The sequence below is a fragment of the Astatotilapia calliptera genome, chromosome 23, assembly GCF_964374335.1.
Source record: "Astatotilapia calliptera chromosome 23, fAstCal68.1, whole genome shotgun sequence".
Lineage (NCBI taxonomy): Eukaryota > Metazoa > Chordata > Actinopteri > Cichliformes > Cichlidae > Astatotilapia > Astatotilapia calliptera.
In genome coordinates, this window is record NC_137443.1 from 44,249,647 (window position 1) to 44,262,965 (window position 13,319).

A 13,319-nucleotide genomic window follows, 5' to 3' on the forward strand; every position below is an offset into this window, starting at 1 on the left:
ATTCATCATTTTCACTCTGTACCACTGCTCCTTATCAGGCTGTGTGAAGCACAGTAAACAATTCAGTGGAGGCCTTGAGCCATAAACAGACATCACGCACAGACATTGTTTTCACAACCAAACTACTTTAGACCTTGTCCCCTAAATCTACACAGATGCCCTCTGTGTGGCATGAAATGCATTTAACCAATAAACAATCAATGGCTTCTTGTTGTTGTAACCGACTCCATATTTGGATGTTTGTGTGCAGCATTTGTTAGTAAAGCATTCTTCATTGCAACAGCGTGTGTGTATCACTCTTTATTGCACAAGCTTGTAAATGTGTGTGTGTGGATCACTCCTCAGTGAGTTGAATCAGCATTTCGATTTTTTTTTTTTTGCACGTGTGTGTGTCATTTCTCACTCAATCAACGAGTGCATATGTTCATATGTGTGTTTCTCTTCATTCTGAGTCAGTGCATGTAGATGTGTGTGTTTGTGTGGGTGTTTGTGTTCATCACTTTCCTGTTCTGGTGTTCTGGGTAAACCACAGCCTGAAGCATGCCCTGGGGTCCTGCCCTCCTCCTTTTCAGTCTGTTTGCATCCGTTGGTGCTGCTGCTCAAAGTTCTGTCCATACTGGTTCTGGCCCCAATTGAGGCAGTGCTTTTCTCCAGTGTCCTGCAACTTCTCCCTGTTCCACTCCTCCTTAACTTGACCCTTTTTCTTCTGTAGCTCCTTCAGGGCTTGCTCCTGCTGTTGGAGCTTCTTCGTCAGGTTTGGCGACCTCCTGCTCCAGCAAGCTCCGGCCTGATTCCAAGTCCTGTGTCTGGGACTCCAAGCCTGATGGGTTCGATTATCAGCCAGCTCCTCCTGAGCCATGGTCAGTTTCTGCTCTGATGCCTTGAGCTCTTACTGAGGGCAGAAACCTCAGAATCTTTTCCGTCCACTTCAGATTGAAGTCCATCGATGTTTTCCTTGCTTTGCTCCACGGCCTTTTGCGGCTCTGCTGTTCGGCTCTTCTCAGAGGTCAGCTCCTGGCCAAGCCCCGACACCTGTGCCTTCAGCTTATTTTCTCCTGGTGTTTTGTCCATTCTGAGGTGCCTCCTGACCTCAGTTACTCCTCCTGTCTCTGGCACGCCCTTTTTGCTGCCCGACAATCATTGTTGGTCCGTCACTGTCCTGCACAGTTTTAATGCAGAGTGGTTAAGGTCAGCATTGTTTTGCTCGGCCTCACTTTTCATCTGGGCTTAATGGGCGTCTCATCACAGCTCTGTCAGCTGAAGCTGTCTTTTTCCATATGGCAAGAGTGTGAAGAGTGTGTGAGAGGGGTGTGTCCGATCAGGCACAATGCTGTTGGCTTTGCGAATGCCTCGTTTTCCAAATCCAGATGTTTATTTGTCACGTACACAGCAACAGAGAGAACAGTCTGTTGTTGGGATGGCTGAGGTCCTTCACGATCTTCCTGGTCTTGGTCCAGCACCGCCTGCTGTAGATTGAGTGCAGGTCAGGGTGCTCAGAGCGGATGGTGCGCTCAGCTGATTGCACAACCCTCTGTAGAGCTTGTCTGTCCGGCATGGTGCTGTTCCCGAACCAGACAGTGATACAGCTGCTCAGGATGCTCTCGATAGTTTCTCTATAGAAGGTGGTCAGAATCAGTGGTGGGAGCCGGGCCTTTCTCAGTCTTCTCAGAAAGAAGAGACGCTGACGGAAATCTCCCCGTGTAGTGAAACGGGCCTTGGATTTAACGCTCTCCGTCTCCGCTGCATGAGATCGTTTTCCTGCAGCACTGTTGACATTTTCAAGTTGTTGTTGTGGGTCCAGCTGCTTTAGCATTTGGTCAGGGTCACATCAAAGATGGTAGAGGAGAGAGCAAAGATGGTAGGGGGGAGAGCAGGAGTCCAGGGTCAGCTTCGGCTTTCAGGGCCGACAAAGCAGCCGCCTGTAACCAAGCATAAAGAGAAAAAACAAAACAAAAACAAAACAAAAACAGATGAACAGGAAAATGATGTTATTTTGGCTGCGTTATTCAGAGAGGGGAGAAACAACGGGACCAGGCCCTGTGTCAGCCTTCTCTCCCCCTTTTTTTGTTTTTTCTCACCATATAATCCACTCATGACCCACCAAGCTGACAGGACATCACAGGTACATGTTAAAATTCTTAAGATCGGTGCGTTGGTGGTTCTTTGTGTCCGGGGATGGGCGTCCAGGTACACACCGGCTCACTCCTTGGCGGCCGCTTATCGGGGCCTGGAGCCTGGGGCTCGCTCGGGCCACTTCGGAGGTGGGGTGCCCCCGGCCTCTCGGCCTGGGGCTCGGTCACTCAGGCGCAGCTGGCTGCCGGCGGAGCTCACGGGCGCGTCACTGCAACTCCCCCTGGCTTCTGCTCCGCGGCTGCTGAGTGAGCCCTCATCTGGGACTCTCCTCAGCTCTTTCCGGGACAGTGGCGCAGCTGCCCCTCTGTTGGTCTTCCTTGGTATCTTGTGTTCTGGGGGCCTCTGGATGTCTGGAGTTTTGATCTCCTCCACACCTGCTTCAAGCCCTGGAGGATGGGGCTGTGGCCCCCCCCCCACACCCTCTAGCAGATCATTACATGAAGGAACCTTTTAAAAACAAGCGCGTCCATGCTCACAGGTGTACACACGGGTGATCACACCCACAAACTACACCCTTTTTGGCTCCTACCTCAAAGCACACTGTGTTCTGTTGATCTTATGTGCTGCACAATAATGTTTAACATTTAGTATTTACTGTCATATTCCCATATATCATTGTGATGTTGTTTATTCTATTACTCTTGTTCTCTTCTGCTTGCTTTCTTTTTTCTTTCTCAGCAGGTGATCCAGGTGATTGATATATGCATTTTTTTTTTCTCTGCCCGTTCTGTTGGTTTTTGTCTTTTGCCCTTCTCCCCCGTCCCTCTTCTCAGCTGTTTCTCTTTCCCTCTTTCTTTCTCCCCTTCTTTCCCCCAGTCAAGTCTGTCCCGTATTCAGTAAGTGAAAATAAAATAAACAATAAAAGGTGAATCAAATGGACCATTACGGCAAGGCTGGGATGGTCAGTTTGGTAAAGTAAATCCGTTGGGCATCTTTCTTTGCCTTTAGACAACAATTCTGATGAAAAAGAGCCAAACGGGACAGGCCAAAAAAAAAAAAAAAAAAAAAAAAAAGATCGTGTTTAAAAGCACAAAAATTTGAATTTTCTTTCATCTGGTAATCACTTGTATTGATCAATCAGCAGAAAACATGTCACAATTTGACTTTTCTAACCACTAAATTTGTCGTGTTATCACTGGTTGGTCAGACCAGTGCCTTTTTTTTTTTTTGAAGTTAAGTTGTTGTCCTGCAACCCAGAGAGTTTATTTGTTAGTAGTGGATAAACTTTATTATTTAACGGCGGGTGTATGTTAAGTTTCACTGCTTTAAACTTGCTGGAAAATCTTCACGTGTTCATGAGTGTAAGCTGTTTCTTCATTGCGTGTATGTGCGTTTGTAGGTGGGCTAATTTAACGTTTTTTCCTCAAACAAGGCATTTCTCTAACATGTGCCTCTCTCTCACATTACTCTGCTTGTGTGTGTTTTTGTTTCACCTTTTGTTGTGATGCTCCGGAAGCCTTCCCAACCTCCACAAGTCTGTTGGCCCCAATTTTATGTGTTAAAGCTTCTCTTAATTTCTCCTTTAATTCTCTGCTAGCTGCTGTCTTTTCCACAGCTGCTGATTCTTGCTGAGTGTGGTTTCCATTACTATAATTTGCTTCGGCCGCTGTGCTTGTGGGGGCAGTTGGTCCAGGCCCGTAGCCACCTGTATCAACACACTGAGAGATTTATTTAATATCATTTTCCTCACAATCTTACTCTGCCGGCTGACGTGCCGGTCTTAATCATGCTCGATTTGTCTCTTCTATATCAAAACCCAGCCGAACATCAAACATTCAGCGTAGTCATTCAAAACCTTATCTGTAGTATTATAATCAGCAAAATCAGCGTTTTAATTACAGGCATGTATCATTATTTGCAAATCATAATTATAAAACTCAAAAACACGCTAAACAGCAACAGAAGTCCTCTGTGCGCTCCACAGCTCATTTGCATGTTCACACACAGTCTAAAAATAGCTCGCAGCGCTGCAGTGCGCTGTCGTCACACACAGGGTCACACAAAGCTCAGACAAAACTCTTTTATTTTATATTACAAAGACGTCTTATATTTACAATCACTGACAGGCCTGACAGATTCAGCGCCTAACAATTTCGACAAATTTAAGTTAACGGGTCCAACCGAAGAAAGTCCAACTTTTTTGTAATCAATCAAACAGTATCTGTTACTTCTGGAACAGTTTCTGACCTAATTTCTAAAGAGCACCTACACAATTTCGACAAATTTAACCATAACGGGTCCAACCGAAGAAAGTCCAACTTTTTTGTAATCAATCAAACAGTATCAGACTCTAACTTTATCTGGCCTAATCCCTAAGGTCCCTAACTCAATTTAACAGTATTCAAAAAAGCACATCACACCGTTCCAAACGGTGAGGAGACTCTAACTCCTAGCTTATTTCAGGATGCCCTGTACCCCACAGATAAGCCAAACTGAACTAACCCTGTTCGCCGACAGGTCAAGACCGCGCGTCCACGGCCAGGAGGGAGCGTAACCTCCGGGCTATGCGCTTCTTAGCGGACTCTAACCGCCGTTCTATAATAATTTATAACAATTTCAAACACCAGTCAACGCCCTAAAACAAGAGTATGACTAAGGCAAGTGTCACCTAGAGGTCAATGGGGACTCGAACCCACAAACTGACCACTCAGGTCCACTCTATAACCAATTTGGACTCTAACCAACAAAATGACCAATTCCCTATCAAACTACTTGAGACTCTAACTCAATTCCTTGGGACTCGAACCCAGCATTTCTTTCAATTCCTTTTTCAACTTCATTAAAGACTCTTAGCCGACTTTAACTGCATAACACACACGGATCCTCATCAAAATCAAAACAGACCCTCTACCAGTAATTTCAGTGAGTAGACTTTAATTTAGTCATATCCAATTTGGCACACTTTGGAAATAATTCAACAGGTAGTGCCTTACCTTTAGATAAGCCGGCTTATGCCCACTAGTGATGGGATTTCCGGCTCTTTTTAGAGATCCGGCTCTTTCGGTTCGGCTCACTAAAAAGAGCCGGCTCTTTCGGCTCCGAACCGGCTCTTCAGGTTGTTTTGTTGCTTTAATTAATTTATTATTAACAATAATATAAAATTATGCACAAACGGAATTACTAACGTAAAAAAAAGTGGTTTTATTTGTATATGTTTAAATATAAATATATGCGGTGGCCCCTAGAGACAAAACACGTACAAACTCCAAAACACATTTCTAGCATGAACTGAACTTCCAAAGCAGAGCTACTAGATCACTTAAATTACACAATTGAAAGCATGTGTGTATTGTTTGTGTATTTATACACAGGCACTCATATATATTCAAATAATTAAAAAATTTTTTTCATTTACCTGTTACTACCACACACCAAAATCCGGTCGTTGGTACTTGCTGGCTTGTGTAGCCACTAGGTAACAAAAGCTCAACTCTGCGCCCAGCATCCTGGAGCACTTCTGTTGTCTTTTGTACGTGTTTTGAGTTTTTATGTGCTTCTTTGTTTTTTGTACGTGTTTTTACATGTTTTGGAGTTTTTACGTGTTTTGGAGTTCGTACGTGATTTGAAGTTTGTATGTGCTTTGTCTGTAGGAGCCACTGTAAATTAAACTTTTATTTTTTCACTCCACATAAAATGTAATAAATAAATCATATAATACAAAAATCAACTATTCACATTTCAACTTTTAACTATTTAAATTTTCAGCTTTTTCCTTTTACAAATTTAAAGTGAAAACAACACAAAACACTGCAAACCACAACACAATTAAATATAAATTATAATATGAAAACAAAAAGAACATGCATATTCTCTGTCATATGGACCTGCATGAATAAACTTTCTGAATCCTTTATCATCTGCAACCGAAAATAGTTGTGGATGATTACTATACCTTTCTAATGTGACGTTGTTGTCCCTGCCTCTCTTTCTCTCTCTGGCTCTGTTCCTGTGCTACTGAGTGTAACTACCGCCCCTCCCCCCTCTGCCCAGCATAAAGCACAAGGCTCAGGTGCGAAGTGAAGCGGAAAAAAAGTGCGAGAGAGAGAGAGGGTGAGAGAAAGAAAGAAAAAAAAACCCCACGTGACGGCTCGCGATAAGGAGCCGGCTCGCGTCGTTCACGTCAAAGAGCCGGCTCTAAGAGCCATTTCGTTCGCGAACGACCCATCACTAATGCCCACTCACATAAGACCACTGGCTCGTGCCTGTCCGTTCGACAACCTCGGACCGTCCAAACTTTTAAATTCCACCCCAATACCACAGGACGAGCCCCCAAAATGTTATGGTTCAAAATATTGGGGATGGAGACAAGAGGAAAAACCACAATAACAACACTGGTCCGGTCGGGTTGAGTCAAACGATGATTTTAATGAACACACGCGTGGGAGATGGACACTGATGCAGACAGCCTCAGATCTCAAAATGGTGGAGCATTGCTCAAACTCTTATAGCCTCTGGTGCCTCCACCTTATCATAAAAAGCCTAAACATTCACATGCTTTCTCTCACACAGCGCCTAAGCTACGACCTTGGCTCCCCGTCTATCTGCTCCTGCTGAGATGGGGCAGAAAACTCCAGTATATTCTGTTCTCTTCTAATCAGACAAATAAGACAATAACTTTCTGCGAACAGTATTTCTTATAACTCAGCAGTATAATGCATCATAAAACAATATCATTCATTCACAACAAGTCAGCAGTTTAATGTAATGCAAATCAGTTTAACTAATGCAATAGTTATCAGCTTCTTCTAATTCAGGATGTTAAAGATATTCTATTATCAAAGTACTCAGATGCAATGAAATATCACTCAGACACTTAGAGCAGTTTTAAACGTGCACGGGTGAGAGACTCAGGGAGAGACTCACACACCTCCTTGGTGCAGTCTGGCTTTATTTATACACATCATGAAGCATACAAAAAAGGAAATATCATCCTTATCTTGTCAAGAAAACAGGTGTGGTTTATCAAAAAACTTCGTGTTCTCTACAAGGTTGTTTCTTACTCGTGGGTGGCGGTTTCCTGCTAGTGTGAAGGCAAACAGTGACAATGTGAAAGCAAAGACTGATAATGTGAAGGCAAGCAGTTTCCGTTATAAAGTAGGGAGCCAGCAATTAAAATATGCAGCTGGTTGAGTACAGAACAGAAATATAAACACTCTTAGCTGATTATTATATGAATAATAAAACCTTTAAAAGCAAAAATACTCTGACATTCCCTCCTGTTGTTTAGATTTCTCACATGACAGTACTGTTATTTTTGTCAGTTCATAACCTCTTGTCTAAACATTTTCGGTTTGAACGTCATAAAACAGTCCTGTGTTCAATTAAACTAAACATTACTGTATGGATCATCTTTCAAAATTTCTTCCATTTGAGACGTCATCACATAAGCATTGATAGAAGTTGTCACCATGTTTGATACCATTTTCTTCAGACAGGGTACTACACATGTTGTGAAAACACATAACAGTAAAAGCAAAAATGCTATTCCAACAAGTCCTTTAATCAGAAGGGACTTCCATGAACCACCTAGTAACCATGTCAACCAATCATCAGTGCTTGTGACATAGTCTTGTTGTTCAGCATCTTTAATCTTTCTCAAGGTGTTCAAAGCGTCGGTCATGTTTTGTGAGTGTATGTTGTCTGGGATGTATGTACAACATGTAGTGTCAAACAATACACACAAACCTCCTTTTTCAGCTAGAATCATGTCTAGTGCGACTCTGTGTTGCATCACTACAATGCGTATTGCGTCGATTTCTTCATTTTGCGCTTTGTTGATTTTCATTGAAGCATTTAGAAACAGTCCAAATCGATAGTCAAGTGTCTCGATCCTCAGCATGTTTTTCCCAACTCCTACCCAAGGGAACAAGGAGTGGAGGACTTTCTGACCATCAGTCCATAGTTTGAAGTTCTTGGGCACATCTGATCCATAGACTGAGTCATGTGGCATTACTTCAGTGACTTCAGCAACTTCACGTTTTGCTCTTGACGTGTGTGTCTCTGCTGTGATCTTGAAGGTGTGGTCTGAAATTAGTACTGGTGCACACAGACCGGTGGAGTTCGGTGGGAGCATGAAGTAGGTTTTAGGCCCGCAGGCCCAAGCGGCTCCCTAGACCCAGAAAGTTCCATTTTTGAAGGTGTGTATTCCTTTGGATTGGGTCAGGTCAAGTGTCTGTGTGCAGTTGCGGTTTCGTCCAAGTTTCCTGTTTCCATCGGAGAAGTTGAAACACATTGGGTGCTGTATGTCCGGCGGCAAAACTATGGCGAATGATTTGTTTTTTGTGTTGTTGGCTTTGACGTTTACCCAATGTTTTTCGTTGCAGGTGTAGTTCCAGTTCGTCAGATTGTAGGCACAAGGGGTTGTCTGTTCAATTAGAATACGTCGTTGTGAAAGTGGTTTCGTGACACATTTGACGTCTGTGTCACTACACCATGGAATTAGGTCTTCTTTCTTTGTGCTTTGACCTTTTAGGGTCAGTCCTGTTGCCATCAAATCTCTGCGTGTGCAATTGCCAGTTGTTGCTTTGTTGAACACACACACACATCGCTTCGTCAAGTTCAGGTGCCTTTCCATATATTGTTGCGTGTACGGCTGTTGTTGGCATATGTGAACATACATAGCATTCCGTGCTGTTGTCGGTGCGTGTTCTATCATACACATATCTATACCACGCGTTGTTCATCCATGGGTGGTTATGGTCTTGGTTCAGGTCACGTAGATGCGAATTATCATGTGTCCATCTTTTTTGCAGGTGGTGTTGTTTATTTCCTCTCATCTGGGTGAGTGTTAGTAGGCTCACTAGGAGCGCAATGCTGGCCACTAGGAGGACAAGTGTCTTCATGATGACCAGGCACACCTAGACTTCTGGTGAGTAGACTATTGGCGAGAAGTAAAAAAGGGCGGGATATACCCAATCAGCCCTTCCCTTCACCAATAGATCACCTAGAAGCCAGGGGAGCCGGCGTCTAAGCGTCTGGATTGTCACTCACTTTTTTACAGTGGCTGTGGTGGATCCAAGATGGTCTTTCTGCTATTTTGCAGGCGGTGGGTGTGGTAAGTAGGACTTGGTATGGGCCCTCCCACCTTGGTGAACTCCAATTCTTTCTCTGGAGTACTTTGATCAGGATCCAATCACCTGGTTGTAACCTGCAAGACACTGGAGAGAAATCACTCGGCAGTTGGTTGTTTAACACAATCTCTTTATTTTCAAACAGTTTAGTCATCCATTCTGCTAGGGTAGTTTCCCTTATTGATTTATTAATAGGTTCACTGGTAATTGGCAATGGAAACGCTCTCCCGTGGATGATTTCAAAAGGTGTAAGTTTCTGAGAACCTTGTGTTATTCTCATCCACATCTTTACTAGGCCTAGACATTCAGGCCATGGTCTTCCTGTTTCTTCCATGCATTTTCTTAATCTCTGTTTTATTGTGCCGTTAGTTCTTTCCACTAATCCTGCGCTTTGTGGGTGATATGCACAGTGATGTTTGATGCTAAATCCTAGAGCTTCAGAGACTTTGCTGATGATGTCATTAACAAAATGTGTTCCATTGTCTGACCTTATCAGACTGGGAATGCCATATGTGGGGATGAAGTGATTGCATAAACACTTTGCCACTGATATTGCATCTGCTCTTTTTACTGGATAGATTTCTGGCCATTTTGAAAATACATCTATAATTACTAGAGCATATCTTGATGCTTGGCATTCGTTAAGTTCAATAAAATCCATGTGGATTGTATGGAAAACTAGCCTCTCTTAGGTCTTAAGTTTCCTTGTGAGTTGTGTTGTTTTTTTTGTTTTTTGTTTTTTTGACAGAATAGGCATGTTCTTACAAATTATTCGCTAAAGTTTCAAAATTTATAGTGTGTATTGCATTGTTTATCTATACTATATCTCCCTCCTGTTGACACAGGTGTTTACCTCATGTGTCACTACAACCGCTGTCCTGTGTAATGACTCTGTTAATATAGGTTTTCCATCACAGACCATTAAGTCATCTTTCAGTTTACTCCACATTTCAGCCACTTGTTTTGTTCAGTGATTGTTGCAGCTTGTTGTTCGGTTTTTAGTACATCAAGTGGTATTTGTAGGCAGTAGTTGGTTTCTAGTAGCTCTGCCGATTGTTTGCAGCCTGTTTTGCTGCTTGTTCTGCAAAATTATTTCCTTTTGTGACAATATAATTGTCTTTTTGATGTGCTCCACATGTGCACAGTGCCAATTGTTTTGGCAAGGTGATCACTTCCAGCAAGATTTTTTTTTTTCTTCTCTATAGATGGAACATTACATTCTCACTTGAGGCATTTTTAGATAATTTCTAGTTTTTCAAAGAATTCACACATCTCACACATCTTACATATTTTAAACAAGTATTGTCACGAATTTGTTTCCAAATCAACAAAATAAAATAATCAAACAAAACCGAAAACATACATGAGTCAGGACCCAAAAAGAAAAATGCTGCTACTGAAACAGAGCAGACATGTGAGGGAAAACTGAGCTCACAGACAGCTGCATGTGTTGGCTTTTATGCAGCTTCTGCTCTAAAAACAAATAAATAAAAAATAAAAGAAAATGTGTAACATGCTCATCAACTTAGCGGTGTCCACATATTTAATTCAGCTTCACAATCCTGTAACTTTAGCTGTTGTCTACAGGGTTTGGCTTATTAGTTGTTACTATAGATGTGCTCTATATCTCAGTAATATTTTATCCAGGTTTTCAAGCATGTCAAGTGCCTCTATGCACCTAAGTAGTTTAGATATTTCCTTTATTTTCTTCATCTCCTATGTCATTATACTGAGTTTGAGCAAACCTTAAGCTTGATGCAGACTACTTCATAACAATTGTCCATCTCACATCATACTGACTAGGTTACTTCTTATTATTATCATCTTTTTCTTTCCATATAATAACAACAGTATATTACAACATTTTATCAGTGTATATAAAAGTGTATATTACTATACTACTACTGAGCCAATTTAATAGTTGGGATCATCTTACTCAGCAAACAGATAACTTAGAATTCATCCAATCTGTACAAATTTGCTTCTTCTCTGAACAGGTTTGTGCCTACTTTTTAGACTGGTCTTCTGTTTGCCTCATCTCAGATCCAACCTTCGGTCACTTTCATTCTTTCTGTTGCATGTCTAACCAAGCAATTTATTATTATATATTTTATATTTTATTTTGTGTCCATCAAGGGCTTCGGGTGATCTGCAGCTTCACCTTTTCCCAAGCTGGAGACATTTACCTTTTCACACACTTTCCTTGGCTGACCAATGACACAGCCTTAATGTACCTTATGCATCTCTCTATTTTATTTAAAAGGTTTTCGTGTGAATTATTTCCTTTTATTTATTTTATACATTCTGGGCATGAACGTCTTACCAACTATGTTTCATTGTTAATATAAGTTTACAGGTTGTTATCCTTCCTATTATTAGTTTCAATACATTAAAAATAAGTTCTAATGTAATTTTGTCTTTATTTATTTTATTTTTGTACTTCTTATATTTATATCTATTCGTTGAGGTCTGTTTCCAACCTTTTTAAACTACTTTGATCTCTAGTTTTCACTTAATAAGGGTTTTATCAGTCACTGCAGTTTGTCCGGCGCCTGGACATTTTTCTCTAGCCACTGCTCGTCAGCAGTGAGTTTTGTTGATTTATTACCCATTTTTCTTTTTCCTCTTGTTATTATTATTTATTTATTTATAAATATATTTGCGTTTACACACACACATACACACCCGTGGTGCTTTCTCTGGCACGAGGAATGGGAGAGGCTATTGACACGGCCTTCTACTTTCAAGCTAGCCTTGAAAGCGGTGTCAATTTTATGTGATGAAACACAACCTTTTCCCGTACCACCAGAACTCGAGCAACCAACGGTAAACAATTCGGTGGAGTAGTTCAGCCTCCTTAATGTGCTGTAAAATCAACTTACTCCACCAACAAAACAGTAAAACAACAGATTATACGCGTAATGAGTTTTTTATTCTGGGCAACAGTGTGTCTTTCTACATTGCTCCAAGCCCTCTTTCAGGCGAGCTGCTTCGTAACCTCTACGAGTCCTTTTTCAGACGAGAATGTTACTATCCTGTCGTATTTTGACATTAAACTTGCTCCAAGCCCTCTTTCAGGCGAGCTGTAACCTCTACCAGTCCTTTTTCAGACGAGAATGTTACTTAATTAATCTGTCATACATTGACGGGAAACTATTTAATGTACAGACCACAGGTTGCCTCAGTCGTTTTGCGCAAGATGTGAGTGAGTGCTAAATATTCACCTGAGTTATTGTGTGGTTGCTTTGGTTTCCTTCATCAACCCCTGAAGTCGTGGACCTCTTATAAGAACGCTGGCCAGAACCCGAACGTCACGTCTCTGGACTTTATCCTCTGCCTGGAGAAGAGTCGACAGCGTGGGCTTCTCACGACGTCAGGACTTGACGAAGGTCTCCTATTGGAGCATTGAAAAAAATATCAATGTCCACTCCGGCTCGAAGGACCAATTAAATGTTAAAGATATTCTATTATCAAAGTACTCAGATGCAATGAAATATCACTCAGACACTTAGAGCAGTTTTAAACGTGCACGGGTGAGAGACTCAGGGAGAGACTCACACACCTCCTTGGTGCAGTCTGGCTTTATTTATACACATCATGAAGCATACAAAAAAGGAAATATCATCCTTATCTTGTCAAGAAAACAGGTGTGGTTTATCAAAAAACTTCGTGTTCTCTACAAGGTTGTTTCTTACTCGTGGGTGGCGGCTTCCTGCTAGTGTGAAGGCAAACAGTGACAATGTGAAGGCAAAGACTGATAATGTGAAGGCAAGCAGTTTCCGTTATAAAGTAGGGAGCCAGCAATTAAAATATGCAGCTGGTTGAGTACAGAACAGAAATATAAACACTCTTAGCTGATCATTATATGAATAATAAAATCTTAGAAAGCAAAAATACTCTGACAGATAATTATAACCATCATAAGCAACCGAATCATCTCAACATGTATTTGCTCAAAAATGTATTTATTACCACAAACACGTATTTAATTATCAACAAAAGGAAAATCAACAGTTTCTAGAACTCCAACAGGGGCAGGACTTGGAGGTACTGGGATTTCAGGAGGCAGCAGAATGGTACACTGGTCAGTGTCATTATTATTGACCTGTGATGGTG

The 13,319-nt window shown here is 41.7% G+C and overlaps 1 protein-coding gene and 1 long non-coding RNA gene across 2 annotated transcripts in view; one reads left to right on the forward strand and one right to left on the reverse strand.

Moving 5' to 3' along the window:
* LOC113017716 (NACHT, LRR and PYD domains-containing protein 12-like) overlaps nucleotides 1-13,319 on the forward strand; it is a 1,242,929-nt gene that overhangs the window by 1,168,360 nt on the left and 61,250 nt on the right. The window lies entirely within an intron of this gene.
* LOC113030485 (uncharacterized) lies at nucleotides 6,952-13,101 on the reverse strand. The gene is made up of 2 exons (XR_003273588.2): nucleotides 12,428-13,101; nucleotides 6,952-9,290 (listed from the first exon to the last, which is right to left on the reverse strand). It is a non-coding gene; the product is annotated as an uncharacterized LOC113030485 (long non-coding RNA).